The sequence below is a fragment of the Sparus aurata genome, chromosome 18 (assembly GCF_900880675.1).
Source record: "Sparus aurata chromosome 18, fSpaAur1.1, whole genome shotgun sequence".
Lineage (NCBI taxonomy): Eukaryota > Metazoa > Chordata > Actinopteri > Spariformes > Sparidae > Sparus > Sparus aurata.
In genome coordinates, this window is record NC_044204.1 from 34,003,995 (window position 1) to 34,021,888 (window position 17,894).

Consider the following 17,894-nt stretch of genomic DNA (forward strand, 5'->3'; position numbering starts at 1 on the left):
CTAAAGCAGCAAAAACAAATACGCATCCCATCCAGCATTTCTGTGACAGCTTCACTCTGAATCCCAATTCTTTAAATATCTCCATTTCCTGTCAGCTACTTGTATAACTACAACATACACAGCTGCTAACTGCTCTCACCATGTGCAGCCACTGCATTTGCATTCTTGTCTGACAACATGCTGATATTAACTGTGAATATATGTATATCTAAATATGTTTTGAAGGTGAGGATTATTTCATGTCTTCCTTCACACCTTTTCACTACATATGAAGTTATTTTATGCCTATGATGAACACATATACAAAGATTTCACAGGATGAATTCTAATATTTCAAACACCTCCTACACCTTCGTCCTGTAACGAAGCAATTTTAGTACTGCATCAAGACGTTTCTAGCTTTACAAGAGCCCCAGGGAGATGAATGAGGGTTTGGCCTCCTGCTGTGAAGTAATCCCTCTCCTCTCTGACGAGGATTCATCCTATACAAAGCAAACTTTGTTTTGTCCTTTCATGTAGGCACAACACAGCCACACACAGCGCCCTATAGATTGTTGAAAGCAGGCAGGATACACTGTTAGCTCTCAACAAAGGTGACAGCTTTCAGTCATCCTCTCACTGCAGGTGAAATTGGGGTCTCAGTCTTGACTCTGGCAAGGACCCTTGTGACAGGGGCTCAGATTTTCAAAGCCTGAATGGCAGCTACATGTGTGAAGCACAGGAACAGGGAAGCAAGAAGTCAAGGGGCCAGGGTAATATCCTCAGTCTCATGCGTGTGTCTGTGTGCCTGCCTGTGCAGATATGTAAAACTTCATGCCCTGATGGCGTGAATAAAAATTGATTCTATTCTCTCGGAAGAAACAGTGCAATTATCCTCCGTGTCTCCCTCCCATCTGCTGCATCTTTGTGCACAGGATGCGTAAGCTATACTGTGCGACTGCTGGCTGGGAAAGACGTGTTTAGCCCGTAAGCTTCTGTCTCGTTGGTACAAGTTATAGAAGATGATTTCCCCAGTGCCTCCTGCACATGTGATGCAGAGTGCGCCCACATGGTACAGTAAGTTTTGTTTGTATGTAACACAATGAACATCAATTAGTTGCACTGTGGTTCCTGAAGTCCTGCTGTAAACTCTGCTCAGCACCACGCTGTCTTTCAGATGTGCTTCTACTGTACTGTAGATTAAAGCCTGACCAATCATTGACACTTCAGGCTGATTTGATTGTCAGTATTTGATGATTTACTAAAGACTTTTGATTTTACAGGTGAAGAATAAACATATCTGTACTGTCTGGTAGACAAAGCTATATAATGGGGACACCCATGTCCAACATATATGCTGATACTGCTGATTGACAAGTTCTCAGAAAAAATTTAAATCTGGTCATAACTTATTCTCCCTCATGCTGATGGACATGAAATGTGGAAGCTTCACAGCAAAACAGCATTGCAGCATTCTCCTAAATCACTGCAGTAGATCAACAAAAAATAACAGAAAAAAATAAGATGTGGTTCTTTTAGCTTGTCCAGCTTAATCCAAGACTCTGCAAGCCCCCTAAAGGCGTGGTCGAGTTCATGGACCCGCTGCAGACTGGTGGTGTGCTAACGCTTTTGGCTTAGCAGCAACACTGAAGATTTTGTCTTAAAAAAAAAAGTACAAATAATATATTTTTAAATCAGTTAGGATCCTGTGGTTTCTGGAGACTTGGGTTACACTTGACAACCGATATGGAGCCATTTCACGTTTTTATTCAGTTGAAAACAAATCCCCATCTTCTTTGGTTGTTTTGCTCCAGGAATGTTTTGTGGACTATAACATTTTCATCAGACTCTCTCTCAGCAAGAGGATCAATAGATAATGACGCAATTTTTATTTTTGGGTGAATGTATGTTTGCAGCTGAAAGAATTAGCGGATCAATCTCGATCCACCTTAACATAACAGCTTCAGAATCATTTTGATGGTACAGCGTCATGTAACAGTGGGAATGGCGTCTCTGTCTCAGTCGCTCTGCCGACATCACTTGTTTCTGCTCTACGTAACTTCAGTGAGAGGGTCGGATCACAGCTTTACATACATGTTTACTTCAACATACAAGTTTTCAACACAAAAATAGCGCCATGTATACGATAAGTTTTGTTTGGTATCAGCACCTACATAAATAAGGATTTGTATTTTTCTGCAGTGGTGCAGCACTCAGAAACTGTGAGGGGCGCAAAACTGCACAAAATGACAATCTGTCTTTTGTCATTTTACACATTTTTCTACATAAAAGTGCCAAAATTGAAATGCTTCAAGCATCTCATATTTGAATATCTGCTGGTTTTTCTAATCGTCTATGATGGATGACTGAATATCTCTCTTTTTGCACTGGACAAAACAAGATTTCTGAAATATTTCTTGACACTTTATGGACAAAACTATTGATTAATATTTTAAGAAAATAAACAACCAAATTATTTAGCTGTGGATATACTCATTATCAGCAGCCCTAATGTAATTGTGGATTGATGTCGGTGTATGCATTTAAACAGGTGTCTGTGATGTCTTTAAAGTTGTGTGTTTGTGCATGTCCGTGCTTTTGTCTATGTGTATGTCTCCGTATGCTCCTGATCTCCAGCCAGCTGTGGCCATTAGCCGGAGGCTGAGCCTGTTCAGACGTGCGGGTCAGAGTTCTGATCTAATCTGGAGGATCTGTGTCTGATGAGGTCTCCACTGTAAACAGAGTGGCCAGCCGGAGCCAGTAGCAGAAATCATGGAGCCAGTGGGCACTGAGGATGGAAGAGGCAGGCAGACATTAGCACAAGGGTAATTGCTGTCCCCACGGCAGCCCACTGAATGACATCTAATATTGCTGGGGAGGGTAGCTAACCATTACCTGGTGCAGAATAAGAGCTTTTTCTGTTGGCCGCTGAAGTCCAATTGGGCTCGAAAGCGGTTCATCATACACCCAGGACGACCAATTTAGCGTCATATGCTGTTGTGTCTGGGAAAGGTACGGCAACTAGATTATTGATTGTCCTTGAGATTTTTCATAAAATGATGTTCTTCCAGAGACTTTGAACTGACAGACGGGGTGTTAAAGTGAACAGAGTGACTGCTGCATTTATGGATATGGTGCACTGCAGAGGCACACAAGCCTGATAATTGGGGGCCTTTGGCGACTTAATCTAACCCTAGGCTCCCTCAGCTGTGCAGCATCGGAATTTGCAGGGAATAATGTGCTCTATATGCAAAAATGTGATCTCAATTGTGCTTTGTGTTTGTTTGCAGCCAGTTTCATCATTCTGGAGCTATTCATTCAGACATATTAAACATGCTTTGATCACTCTTTGAAGAAAAGAGACTTTGTCTTCAGAAAAATGTAATGTTTAAAAGCCTTCAAGTGTCACAGCTCTTGCTTGCTTGACTAAAAGCTTTGAATGTAGAAAAAAAGTGTCATAAACATATTCCGACAGGGAATGCACAGGATTATCTCTCAGTGAAAAACAAATGCTGCAAAGGTAAGGGGGGGGTAATCAGTAAAGACATATTGGAATTCTAAAGTAGCTACTGTTTGCAGAAGCCATCCGGCTGTCTCTTTTGCATTGTTTAGGATCTCTCATGTCCCTGAAGGTAGTCCAACTTTAGCTTATTCTGTTGTCAGCAGGTAGTTAAGTTTGCATTTTTCCCTTGTCTATACAACTCTGATTGCTCTTCTTGCAGGCCTAATTGCTGCAATTCATTTCTGAACCCCGTATCTCCTTTACTGCTTGCCAAAAAGCTTGAAATCAGGCTAGAACCCATCTGTCTCATAGCTTCCAGATCAGCTCTACAGCTGGTCTTCAGGCTCCGGTTGATGGACAGATGTGGGATTACATTCATTAAATTTAACCTGGCTTAAAATTTGGCAATGTAAGTTTAGAGAGGTCAAAAGTTTACTCATGCTGGACAATTTAAACGCTGCCTGCAGCTGGGGGTCATGAAATGTTAAAGCATTTGATTGCTTCCCCAGTGTGCACAGTTTCCACTTCCTATGCATACATTTAGTCTTGGTTTGAACCCAATTCTCAGGCCTCTGAAAGATACTGCTGTTGCTGTAACAACCACAGCATGTGTCTCCTTGTGTGCTCCACCTGAAGAAACCGTCCCTCCAGCTGCCTTTGTGAACAAAAACACGGAGCTTCCCACAAAAATTTAAAAATTTACAACCCAGTTCCTCTCATCAGTGCAGCAGTCGGTCGTAGATTCAACTCAGCAACCAGTCGCGCCTCAGTGGCAGAGTTCCTTTATCTTGTGCCGGCCTGGGCTACAGTTCAACCACTGTCTCAAAAACAACAGAGCAGAGTTTCAACACAGGAGTGCAAGTCAGCGAGTGCTTTTCCGTTAACACTGCAGTAACTCTCAAAGGCTGGAGGTCATTTCTGGCCAACTGCTGCTGTATCCTCTATGATGCAGCTCCAGGCTTCCTTCTCTACATAGAATTCATTTGTTCGACATAAGCTTAGGAAACATAAGCTATGGAAAAGATTAGAGACTTGTTATGGAGGTGGTTGTTTATTCATTATTTCAATCCAGTTAAGTTCAGTTATTCTTTTGGCTGGTATCAGCTTCATCACGTTTCAGTACAAATTTCAATCAGGTGAAAAACATGTAATTGGTGAGGCGAATTTAGTTCTGAGGGCCAAACTTAAAAAACTCATGACTATTTATAAGTATCTGGAGTACAGCTATAGGATTTTGCAAGGTCTCAAGAATGTAAGTTTCAACATGATTTTCGAGAACATCTATGACATGACCTGGGTGAAAAGCTGGTATAGAATGATCAATTAGTCTTTGACTTCTATGGTTAAAAGCTTCAATGATCCGCCAAAAATGCACTGTAGACGATTTATCAATTGGAGGGATGGGACGGTAATTTATTAAGTTGCAGATCATGATTAAAAAACTAAGAACAAGTGGAAATGATGAATTTTCATTATCAATCAATGTAATCTTGACTATCCTCACATGAATGACTTGAACAAGCGGATGTACAGCCCTATATTGGTTTCCTTCTTCATTTTGGATTCCCTAAGCCTGTCTATACACTACGGATTCAAAACAAAAAAAAAAATGTCAGGAAGATGGTTGGTATCATTTATTAATCCATTCCTGATGATTTATTTTTAAAGGTTTTTTTTTTTTTTCGCAAAACAATATTTGTTTCCTAACAAAACGTATGGTTAAACTGATTCCAGTATGTTTTAAGGTAAGATAAAAAAGAACTTTATCAATCACAAAGGAAATTCTTGTGCCAAAGACTCCAAAAACAAGTTGGTTTCGTGCAAGTTTAACTTTAATGTGAATATTTAATGTAATGTGATTATTGGAATAACATCGTGAATCACAATTATGTTGGACATGGTAATCTTGACATGGAATTTTCATATTGTTCCATAACTAGTTACATGAAAATTAATTAATCACCAACTACTATGATAATCAATTGATTGTGTCAGTCATTTTTCAAACAAAAATCTCTAAAATGTGCCGATTAATTGCAGGTTAGAACTGAACGATTGTCATGACATTATTGTGGCTCTGAGCACACTGGCATAACTCAGATAATTTTCTGTCAGATTATAGCAGGCTCCAGCAGTATGCTTACAAACGAACCAATCAGTCAGTCATTCAGTCAGTCATGAGCCAGCTGGACCAGGCAGCAACCAGGCAGCAACCCAGCGCTGGAGGGGAATTGGAGGCGAGGAAGACACGGTGTAAGATTATCAAAGAGAGCAGAGGGCTGTGTGTCTAAAGGCTTAGCAGAGGCACACGAAACACCAACAAGAAGTAAGGGGGTGGGGTGCGTTGGGGGTCACTCGGGTGGCAGAATGAGTGGGAGAAAGACAGAAAGATAGACAGAGACAGAGAGAATCGCGGATAAAGGGATGTGGTTCTGAAATGATTGAGAATGAAACCACCTCTGCTGACAATCGCATGGGAATTGTGTGTCTGTGTGAATAGGTGTACGTGAGAGTGGAAGTGAGGGAGACAGTGTGTGTGTGTGTGGCGTTGCATGTGTATCAGCACAGCGAGGCGCCCACATGGGAAGTTTCTCCCGAGGGCTGTTGTTTGTTTCCTATCTGTCAAACCCTATACAGGAAATATTCAAAACACATTCAGACAGACACCTAGTTGGCGATGGTGAACTTTGGAGGTCACACAATCTTCAGGGGAAAACAATGTTTACTGTGCCAAAGATTTATGCTAAGTAGTTTATTATTTATAGTGGTCTGTATACGTCCGGGGTTTTCATTTGATTTTAGAGGCAGCAAGGCAGAAACAAACATTCAGGAAAATAATAAGTGACAGGTCTGATCTGCTGCCAATAATCTATCCGTCCATCTAACTATCTATTCATATGGTCCAAGCAACAGATACCAATAGTTCTGAATTAGCACTATCCTCTCCTCTACAGTTTCTGTTTTGGAGTTCTGAGCCGACGTGTACAGCGTACAAATCGGACTTTAGGTTCATATCATTTTATTAACTCATACACGGCCTGAATGAGAATTGGGGTTCACTTTATTTATCATGTACAATGAATAAGCAGTGGTTCCTGTCCTGCAGACATATTGACAACAAACTTAATAGTATAACCGACAACTGACAATTAATACACAGCAGTATAATATACTAAGACATGTCTGTGAGCGGTAGGTTGCCAGTAAAATCAGGTGTTTCGAGATAAATGTTGACAATAATCTTGATTGATAATCTTTTAGATCATTTATCAAGCAAAAGTGCAAAACATTTTCTCTATCAAACATTCCACAAGTTTGAGGCTGTGTAACTTTTCTTGTTCAATATCTTTGTGCATTTGATTTATTTGGGTCTTAACTATTTCTTGAGCCCTATTTGCACATGACTAGTACAACAGGGGGACCTCATGTGATTTAGAAATAACCGCCATGTCTGAATTTCATGTGACGCAATCACACAGAGTGGACAAGGTCTGTATTTTACTCTTATTACCTGACATTATCTCCTGGTTAACTTTCAATATAGCCGATCTCACAGCAATCTCTTACTTGGTCAGTTGTCTAACACAGCACTGATGCTTAAGAAGAAATTCAACCCCAAATCACTGACAAGTCGATTAGCAAGGGACGAACATTATGTTAGATTTAAAGTGAATATTTCAATAATATATATACATGATTAGCACTGAACGTCATGTCTTCCTGGTCAAATATTGCTTTATATATATAAAAAAACAACATCCGTTGTTAATGTTGACAAGGTTAACTGTTGCATCTGAGATGTTCTGCAACATTGTTGGGATAATGTTAAATCTTTTTGAGTAAATTGTGTTACATTTGGACTGTTTTCGGAGTGTTTCCTTTTCCTCTCCACCTTTTACACTGGTCAAGCAGTCCAAGTAAAAAACCTTCATGGATACATTTCTCCCTCTAGTTTTCCAAAGTGGCGAGTAGCAACTATTGACAACAAAGGACAAAAGCATGAGTTTATTCATTCATTTAGTCTATAATTAAGATATGAAAGCAGTCAGTCAACTTCCTGAGAGATTTAGTGCCTGGTGGCAGAATAAAATAGCATAGTACACAAACTAAAAAACAATAATGTCCTCATTCTATAGCTATTACATTGTGCAAACATTTACTTAAAAATTATACTTTGAAGCAAAACTTGTCTTTTGCCAGTTTAAACTTCCAATAAAATAAATTTCAAATTGGTTGTTAGGAACCTCCTGAGTCAAAACAAGATATTTGACGTCTTGATTTGGGTATTTTTAATGATTATCAGTCCGTTTTTTATTAGCAATCGACTTATGGTGAAATATTATGTATTGGAGTATGAAGCTCAGCATAAGTTCAATCAGGAATCTTTTCATTACTCTCTCTCTGCTCTCTCCATTCACAGGATGTTTCTTTATGTACTCTCGCTCCATTTAACCAACTAGTTTCTGCCTGGAACACAATCAGCTGATCATGACTCTGCTGTCAAACTTAAACCGCTCCTGTCAGCTGTCATTACAGGCATTCATGCAACCCTCCTCACCCCATCCTCCTCCAGCTCTTCATCCAGTTGCTAGGTTCACCAGAATCAACCCCCCATGTTGTCAGATCTCCAGGATCCTTCCTTCCTCCATCACCATCACCAGTAGACTCCATTGGGGGGTTTCCTATTCTACACACGGCTTCATCCGCTCCCCAAATATTATCTCATCACAATGGAGTCTAACCGCCAAAGACTTTCTCATCTTCATGTTCACACAAAAAATATGCGTCCCTCCTGATTGAAATAGTGTGGTATTGCTGGATTAATTAATAATGTTAATAATTCCTTAATTTCATGGTAGCCAAAGATATGTTAGATGATAATACATGTGTATTTACAGCGGTGTTGTTTGAGGTATTTACATTTACACAGTGCAATGGCTTTAAGAATGGATACAAAAAAATAAAAAAATTGAAAGTAAGTCTCCATCTCTGGATCAAAGCTTTTGTCAGAGCTTGCTCTCCTGTGCCTGCCTCTCTTCTCTCTGACAAATGAAGTAAAAATAAACAAATTAAAAAAATAAAAGGAAAAAGTTGTGCAGCCTGCTCCTTCATAAAAAGCTAAATATATCCACCTACATCAGTTAGTTTATTCTGCCAAACCTGGGTGCCTCTTTAATTGGAATATTTCCAACGTACCTCAGCAAAATGGATGATATTTTAAGAAAAACACAAGAGCTAAACTGTGACAAACCTGCTCTCCAAGTGATAGTCTGTGATGAAGAACAGGAGAAAGCTAAAGCAATGTGAACTCTCACTGCAGCTCTCTCTGCTTGCAATTGCTGTTAGGACTTCAGAGTTTACCATCAACTCTCATTGAAAATTAATGCTATTCAGTTTGTTGCCTACTGCCCAAATCTAAATGTAGCAGGAGATGAGTCAAATGGTTAGAGGAGAAAGATGTCTCCTCTTCACTGAATGAGCTGCCCTGTAGCTTAGTCATCCTTCAAATGTCACATACACACACGCGCACACAGCAGAAAAAAGTGTTGTTCATTATCATTTCTCCATGTAAATATCATAATTAACACTGCACAAATAAATTATTACGATTACCACCATCAAAGCATCTCAGTGTCATTTTTATCTCTAAAGACATGCAAAGAGGAGATGATGTGAGATGTCACGTTTTCAGGCACGCTTTCAAATTTGCAGTCTACGGCTCAGCACAGCGTCGACAGTGTTGCACCCTAACTTGGCCAATACAGCAGCAAGTTAATAGAGATCAAAAGCAATGCAACAGCATCGAACTCCTGTTCACATAATCACTGTACATACTAGCCACAGGTATTTTAAGCTGGAATCAGTTTCCACCGCGTCAGCATTCACCCCGTACCTCCGGGATAGCTCTATTTCCTCGGAGGCCCCCTCTACGCCTTGTTAGCCAGAAATCTGAACGTTCTGCAGACCCTGCAACACAGCCAACCTCTTCACAGCTGTCTAAAAATGCCCACAAATCACCTCAAGCATCTTCTGCCACTTTGCTCCTAAATTCAACCCCTGACAAATTTCCAGCCCATTTTATTTCATGTGCACACAAGAATGACAGCCTGTTGTTGGTGTGGTTCCCCTGTCAGTCAAGTGGGGGCACTGTTGCTTTTCTGAGCTTGTTTTGCCATGCAGGACACCAAGGCGCTGAGGTACAGGAGTGCCACACATATATCCTGTGTTATTCATGGTTGCAGGCGGAGCCCCACTGTTTAGGGAGACTTTGGTCAAAGGTTTGGCCACAATTTTCTGTTCACACGCGTGCCAAAGACCTTTTTAAGGTGTCAGTCAGCATGCCGTCTCACACCAGAAACACGGAGAAAAGGAGATGTGGAGGGGAGAGAGACGGAGAAGCAGACTTGTATTCAGGAGCATTGGTTGCTGCATGGTGTCGTCTCCTGAAGCAAATGAGTGTGACAAGTTCCTGCCGACTCAGTTTGCACACAAATAGCAAATCAGTCGTCTCTAAGCCAATACTTGACGGTGGATGTGCACCTCTCATCCCCTCACTCAAATCACCCACAAACAAGGCAAGGCAATGCAAAGCAAGGCAAGGCTTACCTATCTGTATCGCAACTGTCAAGATGATACACATGGCAATTCAAGGTGCTTATCATAAGACATTAAGGCATTAATACAACAGCGGTGCACAATATGCTCAACAGATTCTATTGCAATTATTTTCACATTTATTGTGATTACGATATTGTTCATTGTTGATTGCTGGAAATGTCCTTTTTGAATCATAATGAAAACAAATTGTGAAAAGAATTTTGAATGGTGATGATTTGACATATGTTGGGGTCTGTACCAAACAAAAGATTAAACAGTAAAATAAAAAATTACAGAGCAGCGCAAGATGTGAAACAAGCAGCTTCCATTCTTTATTCCTGTAGGCATCCGCCACAGACACAGAAAGAAACAATCTTTCAAAACGGTAAAAGATAACAAGAGAGTTTTATTTTCTTTGCCTTATCTCACCTTAAATATTTCAATAGAAGGATTCTTGTTCAGAGAAAGATTGCTGTGAGTGAAATTATTTTGCAATCATTATAAAAGCAGTCTGACCTACCGGATCAAAAGCACACAGTACAACTACATGTTCATAAAAATACAAAATATTTTTGTAGGTCATACTGCATGTCCAACTGCATCTAACATGTCATTAATGGATTCCTTTTATAATTTGTTACTTACTAAAATAAGTAGCAGCAACAATCAATAGTACCTCTCTTCACTGTTAAGATGATTTTGATGCCAACGTTTAAGCCTACAATCCCAAATTATTTCCTATTTGTAGTAAAAATCAAGTAATGTTGCAATCGTGTTACTGTTCCTAACGAGGACTCATCAAAATGTCTCTAATTCATGTCATAGCTGTTATTGTAACTGTTCTGGTATTCAGCTCGTTCAGTACATTTTCCCATCATTCAGGACATAAAGACTACGCCTCCATTTCTGCGGATCTGCTAACCAACACTTCACTGTGTGCTCGGATGTTATTCATATGATGTATTACAGGATACAAAGAAGAAAGACAAGCGTGACACTAATGCAAAATTACTTGACGTGTTCATATAGAATTAAGTGGGCTGAGACGTATGTATATGAGACTGCCAACCATATTACTGTTGAATTTGTATTATAAACGCCGAGCTAAAACCTTTCCCCATGTCGTGCGGTTTGCTGACGGATAGCTCACGCCATCAATCAGAAGGTCCCATGATAGTAATTTCCTTTCTGTCTGATCAAACCATCAAACTTGAATGTCTCTGTGGGAGGTGGTTGGCAAGGTGATCATCTGGTGTGAGTGACAGTGAGAAAGAGGGAGAGAAGAGGAAACAAAGGAACGGAAAGGAAAGTGAAAACATTCATGGTTTAAAAAACCTAACCATGATCTGTTGTCCCTGACCTCTGACCTAATGAAGGTCAGAGGTCAGGGACAACTACACAATATTAGGACTAACATAATGTCACAGATTGTTGATGCTGTGATATTGACTCCCAAATGGACCTTCATTGTCATCATAAATTGTGACCTTGTGATCTTTATTGGAACCTAAGATAACAGCTAATGTCTCCCTTCACAGAGGGTAGGTCTTAAGAATAACCACCATCATGTTCCTGTCAATAGACAACAAACAGGACAGAAGACCTTCGATGTAACGCACCAACAACATACAATCAGTAGTTGATGGAAAATGATGTTAGATGCCAACATGCTCACTCAATTGTGAGACACTTGATTAGATGAATGTTTTGATGTCATTCATTTACTGTCTAGCAGTATTTTCAACCTTACTGAAGGCCAATTAGAATTCCTGTCATACTGCATGTTGTACCATCTTTGTAATAATTGTGTCAGAATGGAGGATGTTTCATTACTTGCCCACAGAAGTGTATCGGTACACAGACGTCACAGTTCAGTAGGTATTCTTGGTTATGGGATCAAGATTTGGTACAATTCTGGCACAACGGGGAAAAGGCAATAAAAAAAATCTCAAATTCAAATGTTTGTTTCTATGATTATGCCATCTTGTATGCATTAGCATCACAATGTCCACTAACAAACCTGCAACTATTAAATACTTGGAATTTGTTATCACCACTGGCACCCTTATCTGGAACTTTACTCTCTGTCATAACAAAAATATAATATCCATTGTAAATAGTACAACACCAGCTTTTTGATCAAAAGAAGCTGTTCAAAGACCCGGGGGTAGCTGGAGAGCGTGTGTTTACTCTGCACAACTGCCCTTGCAGTCTCTTTTCTTGGTCATCGATTGATTTAACATTTATCGGTACTATCAGTTGCTACCCTAAAAAGTAAATTTTTGCGCCAAGCTTCTTTGTAAGAAGCTGGAGGTTCCTTAAGCTCTAGTGTCTCTTTTGAGCTTGCCATAATGTAGGCGTATAGTCAGTCAGCGTCTTCTTTGTCTTTGTCTTGCTTTTGTTCTCATTGGCAGTTGGAAAACTGCTCTTAGGTGCATTACTGCCTCATGCTGGAGTGGAGTGTGGATCAGAATGGTTATACTCTCACAAAGGTGTTACTGATTAAGTCAGATGTATGTGATGCCCTTAACATGATGGTTCAGGATAAATGCAACCACTGCTACACTCTCTTCCTTTGACACTGACACAGTTGCAACCATTTTTTTTTTGTGTGGTCACCTTTTTATCGTATTTGGTCAACAGGAACAGGTTTTCTCTTAAAGTTTAATTTTTTCTGGAAAATTAAACAGTGTCTCCTTCATTCAATTAGTTTGTTTTTGATGTAAACTTAATATATTTGGGTTTTGGACTGTTTTCTGGACAGAACAAGACATTGAATAATTCATCTTTTCTGATTAATATGGAATATAACTGACAGAATAAACAATAATGAAAAAAAATAAGTTATAGGCCTACTTGGGAATCGTTTCGCCATTATGCAGTAACAAATGCATCAGTAGATCATTACATGTCTCTGCCAATGTTGGCAAAAAAGATTATATTCTCTAAGGATTTCAGTCTTCACCTTTAGAAGAGACGTTTGATGTGTGTTGCATTGTCTGCCGTTATGATGGGATGGCATTTTAAGAGACAATTCGGTACTGTAGTTGAGTCGAAGCTAAGATGGCAGCATCAATATTACATTGGCATCACTGCAAGTCATGAACTGAGACTCTGCAGCTGCGTCCCAAATCTCCCTAGCAACCACAGATGGTATTGTCAAGAAGGTCCACAAGCTGTAGACAAATAAATGTTTAACACGTAACAGCCAGGCAAGGAAGAGGACTTAACTGCATAACAGTTGTGATATGGGTGCACTTGTTCATTTACAGCTACTGGCACAGGAATGTGGGACAATCTCGTCATTTTTTTGAAGTCCTTCGGCTCCATTCCTGCACCAAAGCACTTAAGTGGCTGGGTTCATCTTAGTTTATCTGAACAACAGTGAGCTGGCATTACAAAAACTGAGTCATAATAATGAAATTACCTTTTTTTTTGTAAAAATGGTATGGAAAATAAACATAGTCTACTGTAATCTTTTAACTGTAATAAAGAGGCACTAAGCTCTTTTTTTTTGCTATTTCACTTGTTGTGTACTATGAAAATTGCAGCAATTTTGTTAGTAAAAAAATCTTGTGTTCCGGCTCTGAGTTAGTTACGCAAAAACCTCAACCTTTCTCAGTCCTTTCTTGATAATGTTGATGAGCCAATCAGGTCACCAAATATTCTTCCAGGAACAACTTAATTATGTGCTTAGAGTAACACAATTTAAGCTGTTGCTAAACAGGAACTTGTCATACTCATCCTCCAATGGGATTTATAAAAGCAGCGTGGCTCCTTTAAGAAACAGGGCAGTGCATAGTGTGTGAGTGGTCAAGCAAGAGAAGGAGGGAATGCTCCATTGACAGGGTTCAGCTCAGGTGTTAGTGACGGGGGCAGAGGGGAAGGTTTAGCAGTGAAGTTGTCTGGTGGCAGTAAATGTACAGAGCAGGTTACAGCTTGACCATGAATAAACTCTGCAGCTACTCCATACTCGAGAAGATCTTCTGTTTGAGTGCCAGTTATCGCTTTCCCTGCTAGTATTCATGCTAATATGGATGCTATCGCTGATCCCTGCTCGTGTTGTTGGTCTTGCTAGAATAGCAGTCTAGTCTAGCGATGGTAATAACTGCCTATGCCTATTAACCAAACAGCCATTCTGTTTGAGAAAGAGCGCTGACCCTTAGCAGGAAGAAAATCTGACTGAAGGGGGGCTTTAAACGTTTAGCTTTTTTTTAACAATGGAAATATAACTGTATCACACAGACAAAGCCTCCTCTAGATGAGAAGACCTCTCTGTGTCATCCTTTTGTGCATCTTGACAGAAGGAACATCCACTTCTTCAATATGTTTTTGTTCAGGAGACTTTGCTGTTGTTGTTTTACAGGCCAAATGTGAGATACAAGGGAATTCAAGGCAAAATTCAGTCGTCCATCACTGTGAGCAGACACTGAGATCCATTGTGTGAAAACACAGCATGATTATATTCACATTACAACACATATATTCATTTTTGGGAGTTAACTCAGTAAGATGACTGACTGAACTTCCATCTCTTGGAGTTGTGGTAAATAGATGAGCCCCAGCGCCGTTTCTCTCCTTTATTAAACTGCACGATGACACTCCACAGTAACAAATCCTATGTATTTTTTAAAATGCTTACGTAGGGCAGACATTACCAGTGTTTTGCAAAGCAATAAGAATATTCAATACATTTATCATCCAACCTGAGTGCTTTTATATATTTTCAGGGCCCGCAGCAGATATACAGTAGATGGGGGTGGTTTTAGGATGTGATGATTCATTGCTGAGAGTCTTGGAGGTGTTATACTGTACGTGCTTAACTGAACAAAACACTAGTTATAGGAGTTGCCCACTTGACGCCCACAATTACATACACTGCACTCACATTTTTAACCTCCAAGCAGAGGTTGAACTACAATTCCTTTTTGTGTCTGAGATTGTGCAGTTATTTTTTACTCGCCTCACTATCCATTATAATCATTTTCTCTTTTTTACCTTTATTTTAGTCAGGAAATATCCCACATTTGGTTGGCTGGGATCACATTTGCTTCTCTTTATGATTCACAACGACTGGCACATTCTCTTCTAACCCAGACACTTAGCCTCTTGTGGACTTGCAGCCTTCAGATCTCAGAAATGTGTCATCCCAGTTCGTAAGCGTTCAGCCCTGTAGTCCAGAGTCCACACAATGGGATTCAGCCTTGGTGTGAGTGACTCACTGTTCAACATTATGCATACTCAACTGACTGCTACTGCTCATCTTTATTTTGTGGGCCTGAATCCATAAGCACTAGCAGTGGCTGAAATCTGTAGTCTGAGGTTAAAGGGGCAACTTTTGTAAATCATTTCATAAAAATCTTCTATTGGCACTACTACTAACAAAAAATGTACAACAATGGGAACGTGCAAACTACGCCTATAAAGATGAGTGGAATATTTTTCAGCCATAAATAGAAATCAACATTATTTTGATGTTTGCGTTTCATTGAGCTGATATCTGACAATGAGAGTCATACATTGAGTCAACAACATGACAGATAATATGTTTAGGTAATATAGTCAGGGCGACACAAAATTATAAAACATGCTATATATGTGTATATATGTGTATATACACACATACACTCACTGTATTAATAATAATGTTATCTTGTACACAGCAGGACATAAACAAACATGTTAATTTCTCTCATGTTATGACAAAGAACATTTAATGTATGTCAATAAGCAAAGACCCTACCGTATCATAAAACCAGCACTGACACACTAATCCGTAGATATAGCAGCATGAGCATAACAAATTAATTAAATAAATCCCTCCCCGCTACCAGTGGTAAACAAAAGCATTACATGCTACACTGTACTTCTGTTCTGATTGGTAACTTGACAGACAGCAGGCGGCGCCTTTTTCGCTTTGATAGCCTAATCAATACATGAAGCCGAACCAATATTTATATTTGATTGATATTTGATTTTAAAGACTAAATACCACTTGGGGGTGAACCCAACATTGACATATCATCACCTTTTAAGTTATACGGCAAACGTATTAGTCTGTAAATGGTTGCTTATTTAGACATTGATCAGTTACAGAGCAACATTATCATTAATTTAGAAACATCTCTTCCGACTCCTGAGAAAAATACCTGGCTCTGTAGCTGCAAAATGCTTTTTCATGTTCACCAGATAGTTGCTAACTGTGTCTGTGGATAGTGTACAGATAGTTTTGAAATGTTTTTCTGCTGATAACAGCTGCTAACTGCTAATGGAAACAAAACTATGAGAGCAGTTAAGGTGAAAAAAACTTTTGATTATCAAAGAGCCTACTAACAGGACACTTGTCAGTGCTCTCTGGTGTAGAAGTTAAACAAAATACCAATTGTTTCCACCAATCAAAAAAATCTAATTTAAGAAATTTTGGATTGCAATTTCTTGTTACTCTTATGGGCTGACATGTACACAGAAACAAGTGTATCTGTGATCAGTTAAAGATGATATATATACACATCTAGCATTTTCAACATTTGCTAAATAAATTCATACTATTGGTAACAGCCTATTAGCTATCATGTCATCTCTACCTTGTAAAGTTATGCACCCATCAAGTTATTTATACATCGAGAAGAGGAAAAACAAGCCCAGAGTCAAGTTGGAGCTGTTTAGCAGCTTGTAGCAGGTAACTCGACCAGCCCGGCTACTGAAACATAGTACAGAGAAGTTTGTATCACAACACACACATAAAAAGAACAACATCATTCTCTGGTCAGGATGCTATATCTCCACTATATCTTTATACAGCAAACAGTTGCTTGTTGCTTTTCTAATGTTCATAATCTAATATAAAGAGCCTTTAATATCGGTCAATGTAAAGGCCTTGACGATTTATCAATTCGCCATACTCATCCAAAAAGTCTCCACATCTCATGAAAAAATATGAACAAAATGCAAGTTCACATAAAATAGCATGAGGGTTTCTGCTATGACCAAGCACACTTGCGTCATCGATGCCATCAAGCTATGCTGAGTGACCATTGAGATAAACAACTCCGACTTTTCCCACTAAATGAGGGCATTGAGCCACTGGTATTATTTCTAGAAATATTCCACATACAGGCAATATATTAACATACTTTCTTAATTAAAGGAGTGTTATGTGTTAATATGTTAGAAAGTGTCTGTGTGTGTGTGTTGTCTTTTTATGTTTTTATGCCAGGTTATTTCCCACTTCCAAGCCAGATTTTCTGGCGACTTCTAATCAAGTGTGACTCGGCCAACAAGGCGTTTTATGCCAAAAACCCATTGCAGCAAAAAAAAAGAAGTGTGTACTCTATACAGTCACAGATGATCCCCTTTCTGTGTGGTTTAAAGCAAGTTGTCAATCAATGTCCATTTCCCATAATTGCATATGAAAAGCAGCAGGCTTTAATTCTACATAATATTAAAACAACAGCTAGGAGGAGCGAGGCTCGTCATACCGTCAGCTCTTGCACCACCATCCCAGTGGTTATTTGGGCTTTGGACTTCTATATAAAAAGCCTTAATTTACTATAATATACTATAATAATATAAAAAATATAAAAGCAGACAAAACTGACAGCCACAGTGATACTGTATAAACTGCATCCCTTGCACTGCCTTACAGACATTAAATGACAGAGAAGGGTATGTTGTCATGGAATTTTGACTGTGGCGCTTTACCAATGAAAGCCTTTGGCATTTTAATTTTGAAAGCCATCCAAAGCTATTATTTTCAATGTCAACAAAATCTACTGGAAGCAATAGTGATCCTGTTTGACACCTCTTAAATATACTC

The 17,894-nt window shown here is 39.3% G+C and overlaps 1 long non-coding RNA gene across 2 annotated transcripts in view; it reads right to left on the bottom strand.

The window, feature by feature from the left end:
* Positions 1–1,214: 1,214 nt before the first annotated feature.
* LOC115568409 (uncharacterized) overlaps positions 1,215–17,894 on the bottom strand; it is a 33,583-nt gene continuing 16,903 nt past the window's right edge. Inside the window, exons 2-4 of one of the 2 annotated variants that reach the window (XR_003981391.1) lie at positions 7,374–7,456; positions 2,875–2,982; positions 1,215–2,767 (exon numbers count right to left, since the gene is read on the bottom strand). This is a non-coding gene — a long non-coding RNA (uncharacterized LOC115568409). The remainder of the gene's footprint in view (positions 2,768–2,874; positions 2,983–7,373; positions 7,457–17,894) is intronic. The other variant, XR_003981392.1, reaches the window with a different exon arrangement.